Here is a 9762-nt window from a genome sequence, read left to right as displayed (position 1 = left end):
ACCACTTATTATGTTTAAACATTATTTAATTATATTTGCTCCAATTATTATTAATTCAATAATTGCTGAGGAAATAACATAAAATTGTAAAGATCAGAAAGGAACAGTGGAAAACAGTACTTTTATTCTAGTAGGGAAGCTGTGAGATCATTTCAATCACATCACCATAGTCCACGAAGAGAATAATTAACATTGGCTTGTGTACATCATTTTATAGTGCTTGCTGAGTATTTATTTCATCACCTCTCTGAAATGTTTCCAATTACTCCCGGGCAGAAAATATGCTTTTCCTCATGAGATTGACTTTTCTTGCGAGGTAAATGTCCTAATATCCTATTAGTTTTGTCTCTTAATTTGTTGGTGGTAGATGGATTCAGTCCAGTGGTCAAAAATATGTCCAGTAGTTCTTAAAATAAAAAAAATGAAAATGAGAGCTCAGTTTGAGAAACAAACAACAAAATTGGAGTTCTTTGTATCAATATATATTTACCAAATCTTCTCCTACATGCAAGGACTTTTTAATGAGATTTTTTACATGCTTTTAGTTAAGTTGATTTGATTTTTCCTGATTATTTTGCCACTTATATTCACTAATTTACCCAGCCTATTACAATTATCGGTACTTATGTTGCCAGACCAGCAAGTGAAGCAGTACTGTATGTTAAGACACTTTCCATGAATGATTTAAAGAAAAGTGTAAGGATAGTTTTATCTACTTTAAAGTAGCTGAGTTTCCTAAGAAAGAAGAGTCTCTGTTGGCCTTTGTTTATAGATAGCATCACAACATTTGTCCCATTTTAGGTTTTTGTCAATGACCAGTCCCAAGTACTTATAGTCATCGACAATTTCAACAGGCTGACCATCAATTTTAGTGGGTGGAGGGGGTGCGGTATGTTTCCTAAAATCAATAACCAGTTCCTTTGTTTTTGAAACATTTAACTTTAGGGAGAACTTGTTGCACCAGTTAGTAAAATCATTTAGAGTGGGCCCATGATGGTATTCTGTGTCCTTTAATAAAATGACCAGGGGTGTGTCATCCGCAATCTTAATGAGATGTTTATCTGTGTGTCTGCTTATGCAATCATTAGTGTACAAAATGTACAGCAGAGGAGACAAAACACAGCCCTGTGGAGATTGAGATCCAACTGATGTGTAGCGAATGTCAAATAAGCACTTCCCCAATCTGACCTGTTGAGACCTGTTAGTTAGGAAGCACCCACCTTATATTTATAGTTATATACATTTCTGTGATTTTAATCTTTAAGTGAGTAACTAGAAGTATTTATTTCAGGACCTTTCAGGAATAAGAAATCATCCTATAATCTATGCAAATGAATAATGTTGCTAGTGTAACCTGGTCATATTTAGTTTTTAAAATGTTTGAAAAAACAAATCTGAAAAATGTTCTTCTTTAAAGAGGGCACACACATTAAAAAAAATCTTCTCATAATATTTCAAGTGAAAACAGGGAAGAAAGCTGACTATTTCTGACACAAAAATGTTGTTTGCTTCCGATTTGATAGCGCCCTGAAAATAGGACCATTGCAATTTATTTTATCCTTTTGGGAAATACTTCAAGGAACAGTGATTTTAAGAGGAGGTTAGAGGTATTTATTTAGGTTAAATTAACTCACAATGGATGGCTTGTTTCTCAAAAATAAACTTGCCTAACACTCCTTGATTTCAGAAACCTATACTTTGACAAAATCCGTTCTGCAAGTCAGGAATGTGAGTTTCAGATTTGTGTTTCTGTTTTACTTCCAATTTGTCCTCCCAAGGCTTTTAATTCCACTTTGAAATCATCTCAGGTAAAAAAATCATAACTGGTCAGCATTTAAGGCTGGTTTATTTTTATGTATTCAGCTTTAACTGCCAGACTAAATTTATTTTTGTACTGTAGAGCATACTTTATCACATATTTTTAAAATATTAATCATTAGATCACACAATATCTTATTACTATTTCTGTTGTCCTGTAAATAGGGCTTTATACTGTATATTTAATATCTGTTAGGAACTTTGTTTTTATTATAATTATTTAAATGTGATAAAATGCAGTGTACCCAGAGTCCTGTAGGTCATATACAATAGGATACTCATAACTCATTCGTTTCTAAACATATTGCATAATTTTGTTCTGATCACTTAAGCAAGTAATTGTTTCAATTAGTGTAGGGATTATTTGAAATGAAAACATTCTGTAGCTTCGATGGACCAGAACTGACCATTCATAATTTAACTGAAACAATTAAGTAACCAAATTGATCAAATCTCACGTGCTCTAAATCTTTACAATATGATAATGTAACAGTGTCCTGTAAGACCCACTGGATTGTGGTAATATATTATTCCCTTTAGAAAGCAGCTTTCTTTCTTTAATGTAGACATTACATAAAGAGTATTGATTGGCCATATAAGCTAGTTGAATATCTAAAAGAAAAGAGTACGTTGTACTGAACATTCACTGCCGCTTTCAATCGATGTTATGAAGATTTACAGAACTGTTGTTAAATACTACTGGTGCTCCTGACAACTTGTGACACAAAAATGAAAACCAAATGACTCAAGTCCTGTCTGTAAATAATTATTTGCAGATGGGCAGCTGAAATGGCTAAACCATTCCTCTTAAATGTTCTTCATCTGGAGAGAAAGTGGTTAGAGATCAAACACTGAATAAGCAAAAATTAACACCTCATTTCGCAAAACACCTGCTGAAACGGAGTGGTGCATACAGTCTCCTACAGTATATGTAATGCTCCAAGTTTCAAACAGTCAGTGATCCAAGAACATAGTAGTAGCTTGGTTAATGTCTAGCCCCAATGCCCAGGCGTGTTGTAAATATTAAATCATTGCCAATTCAAACAGAAACTGAATGCTACATCCTTGTTCAGTGCTGTCAATGCTGTTTCACATCTGCGTATGAGGTCTCTGGGATCTAGAGCTTTTATTAACTATAGTTTGAAAAACACAGAAATAATGCTTAGAGGATCCTGACCTGTTTGTTGGAATAAAAATAAAAATAAAATCAAAATCCTTCTGTCAAAATTTAGAAATATTTTAAATGAAACCCAACTAGTGTAAGTGAAGGGATTTGGAAAGCCTGAGAAACCCCATAGATATTTAAATTTTAAGTTCACTTAGAAGCTTTAGACATACAATATCTTTGTGCATTAATATAATTCAGAATTCAGTCTTTACAATTCGCTTTCAGTTGCTTGTGGACATGATGTAGATAGATGCTGTTGAATGTGACTTTAAAAGTATGAAGTAATAGTCATTGATTATTTATTATTACCTCAGTACTGAGAGGCATGGTGGACATTGATTCTTCTTTCTGGACGTGTTTGGGAACAGTCATTGCTGCATTTAGGAGGTGCAAGCTGAGGAATCAGCATGTGGTGGGGGAAGATTTTTTAATATACTGTATGTATTCAGATGTATTTGACTTTTCAAGAAGCCATTTGAAAGGTATATAAAAGAAAACCTTTCTTTTGAATGGAGGCTGGCGAACATCTCCTGAAGATGCAGTATATTACCTTCCTTATGACCAGTTTCCTATAAAAACAGCTATGGTGGTTGTCTGTTTTATGCTTACTAACACTACAGAACTTTTCTTTAATGTTATGCTGTTGCTAGTTTGCTTTCAGTTATTTGAGTAAGTACAGACTGGGAACTGAAAGCATGCTTTCAAAACCGTGCGTAAATGAGAAATTACCTCCTGTTTCGCATTTTAAAACCTTAAGGAAATGTATATCTTTTGAAATAAAAAATAATAAATCATTGATTGATTTGGCAAACACCTTTTTTACTCTTGCACAGGAACACTAGATTAATGCTCGCCCACAGCTTTCTGAGAAAAAGAATCCAGTTCATTAAGTTCAAAGTAAGTTTAATTAGAACACTTGGTGAAAGATGAATCGCTGACCAAATGAAGCTGAACTTGCGATAAACAGATCACTGAATTGTAAAACTTGGCATTCAACCAGGTAAACTTCACTGACTTTCAGAGTGCAAACAATGTGTGCAAGAAATGTAAGCAGTGTAGTGCTTTACTGGAAGTTTACTTGTGTTTAGAAAGGGGCAGTGTCTGACAGCTTAGTTTTAAGTGAGAGGTCTTTACTTCTGCCAAATGCAACATCTGGTGCAGACGCACTGTTGACTTCTTTTGGGCTTTTATGTAGTCAGATCTTTCATGCTTTATTGCTTATTTTCAGAGAAATCTCCTGTTGCGAGTATTAAAAAGGAAACGCATGGATTGGTTGGCAGATAAATGAAAAATATTACAGTTGTATGTTTCTGTGTTTATTTAAACCAATGTACTTGCATGTTTCACAATAATGGATTGGAACAATGGTAGATGTTTTTGAGGCTGACAATCCTTGTCAGCCAGAGCCGGGGGGGGGGGGGGGGCAGTGGAACTGTGGTTAAGGATCTGTGCCTGTGGCTGGAAGGTTGCCAGTTCAAATCCTGCAACTGGCAGAGGAATTCTACTCTGTTGGGCCCTGAGCAAGGCCCTTAACCCCAACTGCTCAAGGGGCACTGTATAAATGGCTGACCCTGTGCTCTGACCCCAAGCTTCTTTCTCCATCCCTGTGTGTCTCATGGAGAGCAAGCTGGGATATGTGAAAAGACAAATTCCTAATGCAAGAAATTGTATATGGCCAATAAAGTGATCTGATCTTATCTTATTAACAGAGGAACACACACTGTGCCTCAGAAGGGTTTGTTGGTTGTAGGTTCCAAAGACTCCATTGTTCATTTAGTGACAGCAGCAAGCAGATTTGGTTTTACTTCTACTTTTGCTGCAATTAATCTAAAAATGTTCGTGCATGTGACTGAATGTAGAATTTAATACAGTTTTCTTTACCATCCCTCTACTATAGTTAAAATACCTCAAGTTCCCCACAGCAATGAATCGCTTTTACAAGTCCAAAGTGCTTAACACAAAGCACTTTGTATGGGCTATGTTAATATAGGGACTCAGTTTTAGGAAACCAATAATCGGAAGGATTATGTTACAGCTCAGTCCTACTCTCTTCAAATTATTCCACATAACTCAGAAATAGAGGAATTCAGGAATTCAAGGGATGTGTCTCACATATATTCCAGTGTTGTAGTTTTTTGTCAAGACATTATTCCAATCCAATTACTATGTAATCATATATACACTTTTGAATGTAATAACCAATGTCTTATCTATTTAATATATATTGGTACTATATAATTTTATATAGACCGGGGTGGTGATAGTTCCTTTCTGTAGCTCTCAAATAAGATAATATGACTTTAAAAAAATTACAGTGGGACTATACAATGTTATCTGAGCCAAAACTACACTGAAATCAAGTTGGGGTGGTAGTTATAATAACCTATGGTTGTTGCCATGGTTACTTCATGTAGGAGGACATCATGAAGTGCACAACGTTGATTTTTCTCCGCTCTTCATCTCCAGATTGTATCCTAGCTGAAAGCTCCCCCTCTCCGCTCCCCACACATTCTACTAGGAGGGACGCTAAGCATGTACACAGTTTTTTTGGGGAATATGTTTGCTCTGTTTTCTTTTCACCACCAGTGGGGGAAATACTTAGCAAATTGTGCAATATCCTGATTTTTGTTCACAGAGAGCTCATTGTAAAACCTAGGAGGTATGCTTTAAATAATCCTTGATTCAATATAATCACCCAATGATTTCCATAAAGCAGTGGTTTTCAACCTCATTCCTGAGGGGCTGCTGTATCTGCTGGTTTTCATTCAGCTGAGCTCTAAATTTTGAGTGCTAATTGGTGACTTTAATTGATCTGCATGCTTATTTAGGCCTTTGGTTAACTTGTTTCTGTGCTCTGTGCTAAGTTTTAAAAAATATTTGACTTCAAATGTACTGTTTTCAACACCTTCAGAATATACTGTAGGTCTTCTAGCAGCCTCTACCCAGCTTGCTTACCCTTAATTCTGACGAACAGACAATGTATCAAATACAGTACTCCCACGAACAGCATTTCTTTTCTTTCATTTCTAAAACTCACTTATCTTGCAGAAATCAGAGAACAAATGCAAGAGTGTCCACAGTTGGACATTGGGCAGCCTTTTTTTCCACAGATTTTATATTAGTTTTTTTATTTTGCAGAGACCTTTGCCAAAAACAAAACATATTCTAATGCACTGTACAAATCAGAGAACATAGAGGTCATGTTTTGTTGTATGTGTAAGGTCTGACTAGTCAGCACTGTTATAATCTTGTAGTAACAGATTTGACAGAAGATAATATTGTTGACTTTTTAAGAGTCAACAGCAAAATATGTTACTAAATAAGCTCGCGGCTTGAGTCAATCAGCATAGTGTCAGTTGGCTGCAATGACTTACCCCTGAGACTTCTGAGATACCTGTTAGCTTTCAATGTAGTCACAGCACTCATACACACCCATAGGCACTGTGGGACTCACAACATGAGAAATAGCAGATGACTCTGACAAGAGTATGTTTCAATTACTGGTATTGGGTCACAGCAGTAAACAATGTTGATTAACATTTGGCAGTTCCAAATCGGTAATAATTTTAAAAGAGAGACAGTTTATGAAGTCCATTATACAAACAATATTTCCACAAAACTGACCAAATCATTTTAGCATGACTTGTTTGGCTTTTTAAGAGGTAGTTAAAACAGACAGAGAAATCCAGGTGTGAGCACTAAATACTGTTTGTGCACAATTATTAAAAATGGACATAAACCCACTGCACTCATCCTTGTCAACAAGCAAAGCAGATTATTTTGATATATGATTTGATACTGGCACATATATTACACAAATATACATCTTTTTTTATAATACACTCATACGACTTGTAATTCGACAAACTGAAAACATAATCACAGTATTTTATAGAAATTATGCTACCGTAGGTGAGAATGCTGATGGTTAATTGCAGTAGTGTTTTAAAGTGGACAGTATACAGAAGGAGAGTTAAACATGGAAGTAAAACCGTACTAAAGGAAAGATTTGAGGAAACCATTATAAAAGGATGGAAATAAATTAAATTTGATGAATATCACCATTCTATCTTAAAATTGTTCATTTTATTAATAAAAGCTGTTCACATGGGTAGTCCACAAAACTAGGACAACAGAGTACAATAGAGTAATACATGAAGCTAATTATCAATGAAAATAGTTGTATTAATATTTTGTTAGCCAACACATCAAATGCAAATGCACAGTATTTTTAAATAAATATTTCTTAAGGTTTTAACACTAGCAATGATTTTAATGTCCAAACAAGTGGACAGCTTATTTAATTGAAGAATACATTGTATAAGAAAAGACATATAAAAGGAAAGCATTAAAAAATTGATTTAAACTTCAGCCAGAAATATCAAGATTTATTTTCCATATCAAGAAGTATTCTCCCCCACAATGTTAATGTTGGCATGAAAAAGTGATATATAACATCATACTGCTGACAAAATACATATTATCCAGGTTTCAGGGAAGTCACATTGCTACAAGCACAACATTATGAATAATGTGAAAAAATTTATTTATGCACACAAAAGGAAAATTTTGATCTGGTGTTTTTGTAGCAGAGCATAATATAAAAAAATAAAAACATTAATGAACCTCATAATTTCCATGAAATTCTTCATTCTCCTTGGACTTTAAATGCATTAACGACTTTTATAGACATCTGGGACCAGTGATTCACTAACCCTAACCCTAACCCAGATAGATAGCAGTGCTGAGGATATGATTTTGCTTCAGACATTACATCCTATTCTCAATGTTTTTCAGGAAGAATCATGAGAGAAAAGAATATTCAAGGTGAAAGATTGCTATTTTGTTCCGTTCTTGTTGAGGCTCAATGAGGAATTTTCAAAATACATATACATATACATATTACAAAATACATATTATCCAGGTTTCAGGGAAGTCACATTGCTACACACAAGCACAACATTATGAATAATGTGAAAGAAGTTTCAAGATTTCCCTCTCTGCAGGTCCTGGCCTGCAAATCATTGTGCTCGCAGTAGTGATAGTAGTATAAGAGGTAGAGTCTACCTAGGTCGAGATTATATTTCTAGTAATGTCTGAATGAAAAGAATCTGAATAAAGTATTTCAATGGGTCCAAATTTATAGACTATTATTGTATTTATGCACACAAAAGGAAAATTTTGATATGGTGTTTCTGTAGCAGAGCATAACATATTACTTAACCTCACTATCAGGAAAAAGTAAAAAAATAAAAGATTTTTGAAATTTCCATTCAATTCTTAATTCTCCTTGGACTTTAAATGCATTAACGACAATTATAGACATCTGGGATCAGTGATTCACTAACCCTAGCCTTATAGATCCCAGTGCTGAAGATGTGTTTTTTTCTTCAGGCATTAACAACTATTCTGAATGTTTTTCAGCAAGAATCATGAGAGAAAAGAATATTCAAGGTGAAATATTGCTATTTTGTTCTGATTTTTTACCTACTTCTCCCACATAATTGAAAATTACCATAAAAACCCCAGACATCTTTTCTCCACCATCAACAGCTTGCTAAAGCCAAACACCAAATTACCTGCCTCATTGCAACTTTGCAACGCATTCTTAGATTTCTTTATCTCCAAGATCGACAACATCCGGCATCACATTCTTTCCACTATGCATATAATTTCCATACCTCCTCCCTCCTTATCCAAGTTTTCTGGTTCCCTTCTCTCCAACCTCTCTCTTCTTGACTTAGCATCCCTCAATAAACTAGTTACATACATGAAACCCACCACATCTTTTTTAGATCCCATTCCCACCACTTTATTTCAGTCCTGTTTCTATTCTGTCTCATTGTCCACAATATTATTAATGAATCCTTGAGCACTGGCGTTGTACCAACAGTCCTCAAAACTGCTGCCATTACCCCGTGCCAAAAAAGCCTAACATGGCTCTCGACAATCAATCAAAAACAAATTTTTGCCCTATCTCCAACTTACCCTTTCTTGCAAAGATTCTAGAACGTGCTGTCACATTTCAGTAACATAACCATCTCATGGCAAAAATCTTTTTGAACCCCTCCAATCTGGCTTCCGTCAGCTTCACAGCACAGAAACTGCCTTGGTCAAAGTCACTAACGATATTCTAATAGCTTCTGATTCTGGTTCTCTTTCTATACTCATCTTTCTTGATCTCAGTGCTGTTTTTGACACTGTTGACATCTTAACATGACACCATGACATCTTACTTTCTCGTCTTGAGACTATGTTGGGAGTTTCTGACACTGCTCTCAAATGGTTCAAATCTTACTTCACTGATCACTGTCACTTTGTCTGTCTTAATGGGTACAGGGCTGAAATTGGTCTTGTTAAGCCTGGTGTTCCTCAGGGCTCAATACTGGGCCCCTTGCACTTCGGCATTTACATGTTTCCGCTTGGTCAGCTTTTAAGATCACATGGCCTCAGCTATAATTTCTATGCAGATGATACTCAAATATACATCCATACCAACTCTGACAAAAAAACTTGGATGACTTAAAATTTCCTTCATCTTAACTGTGACAAGACAATAAGTCATGCTTATTGGCACCCCCCATCAACTTTGTAAAGCCAGTCCTGTAACCCTATCTGTAGATGGTTCTGTACTTGAACCTCTGTACTTGCAAAACCTTGGGATGATATTTGATTCTGGTTTAACATTCGACCCATATGTGCAGCATATTGTCAAAACATCTTTTTTTTTCATCTCAGAAATATCGCTACACTACGCCCTATATTATCACTAACTG

Source organism: Lepisosteus oculatus, chromosome 11 (assembly GCF_040954835.1).
Source record: "Lepisosteus oculatus isolate fLepOcu1 chromosome 11, fLepOcu1.hap2, whole genome shotgun sequence".
In the NCBI taxonomy this organism is placed as follows: domain Eukaryota; kingdom Metazoa; phylum Chordata; class Actinopteri; order Semionotiformes; family Lepisosteidae; genus Lepisosteus; species Lepisosteus oculatus.
Note: the sequence above shows the minus strand (reverse complement) of the source record.